Consider the following 1,828-nt stretch of genomic DNA (forward strand, 5'->3'; position numbering starts at 1 on the left):
GGGGGACGCAGTGTGCCCCAGCAGTCTCTTACCAGAGGGGAGGGGCTTGCCCTCTTGTGTCATAAATAGGACCCCGCCCCACTTACCACTCAGTTAAAATGTTTTTCTTTTCTCTTAAGGTAGGCATCCCAACTTAGTCCTTTGTTTTAACTGGGATGACAGAAACCAGATTGTGGATGAGTGTTCCTTTTTTTCTTTTCCCTTTCACTTCTGATGTTTCAGGAAAGGGTCATAGGGGAGGCCCTTATACTGTTGAAATAATCTTGTTTTCTTTATTCATTCTTTAAAATGGCTGCCAGTTTAACATCCTTATGTTACTGCTGTGATCATTTCATTCCCATGTTAAAAAAAAAATGACACCCTCCCATTTTTACAACTTGAAGCCCTTTTCAATGTCATCTGAGATCTTCCACACCAGGTCTCTAGCCTTGAACTATGGCTATGCATATATGTCTCCTGTACTAGATGGAAACTTACAGGGTACACTGACCATTAATGCTAATGATGATAATATGAATGATCATAAATACTAAAGGCATTCTATGTGCTGGGAAACTGTGCAAGGGTTGTTGTTTTTCTTGTTTTTTAATCTATATTATCTTTAGTAAGATCATGTCTGATTTATTGCTATACCTACCTTTTTTTTTTAAATATTTTTATTTATTTCTAGGAGAGAGAGAGAGAGACAGCGTGAGCAGGGGAGGGTCAGAGAGAGAGGGAGATACAGATTCTGAAATAGGCTCCAGGCTCTGAGCTAGCAGTCAGCACAGAGCCTGACGCGGGGCTCAAACCTATGAACCAAGAGATCATGACCTAAGCGAAAGTCGGATGCTTAACCGACTAAGCCACCCAGGCGGCCCTATACCTACCTTTTTAAAAAATGTTTATTTATACTTGAGACAGAGCTAGAGAGCAAGTGGGGGAGGGGCAGAGAGAGAGGGAGACACAGAATCCCAAGCAAGCTCCACACTGTCAGCACAGAGCCTGACATGGGGCTTGAACTCACGAACCGTGAGATCAAGACCTGAGACAAAACCAAGAGTTGGGTGCGTCTGGGTGGCTCAGTCGGTAAGCGTCCGCCTTTGGCTCAGGTCATTAACTCACAGTTCGTAGGTTGGAGCCCTGCGTTGAGCTCTGTGCTGACAGCTAGCTTGGAGTCTGGAGCCTGTTCAGATTCTATATCTCCCCTGCTCACACTCTCTCTCTCTTTCAGGAATTGAAAAAAAAAAAAAAAAGACAAAACCAAGAGTCGGATCCTTAGCTGACAGAGCCACTCAGGTGTCCTGCTATACCTGCTTTCTTGGCCCCACCTAGCTCTTACCCCAAAAAGGTTTGTTGAATGAATAAAAGAATAAAATGTTGGGCAGTGGAGAGGAGGAGAATGAGGCTGGTGGTGGGGAGAAGTCTGTGTAGAATCTGGGTAACTTTGCAGTAAACAGGCTAAAATGGGGGGATTGAATGAGCTGCCAGACCCCATTTGAAAGAAATGATTTGACTTATTGCATTTCAAAATATTTATTGGCTTCTGTTTGCTACTTGCCTGGTTATATTTAGAGTCATTTGGAACCAGCTAAAAAACTGGGGTTTCCAGGTTTCTTTCAGGTAATTAAGGTTAAGCCCAGGGAATGGGTTGGGGAGCGTGGGTAGGGCACAGGAAAAGACTAACAAGAGAGGACACTAGAGGGAGCAGTAATCTTGGGGAAAATACTTTGTGAGAACATGAGTGGGGACAGGGAGGGAGACCTGCAAGTGAGAGAACATCCTCTAGATGCACTCACTGCCTTCCGCACTGTGACCATTTCATTGGGAGAGTGGACCCTCGGGGCTC

The sequence above is a fragment of the Hyaena hyaena genome, unplaced genomic scaffold, assembly GCF_003009895.1.
Source record: "Hyaena hyaena isolate Hyena2069 unplaced genomic scaffold, ASM300989v1 scaffold_9, whole genome shotgun sequence".
NCBI lineage: Eukaryota > Metazoa > Chordata > Mammalia > Carnivora > Hyaenidae > Hyaena > Hyaena hyaena.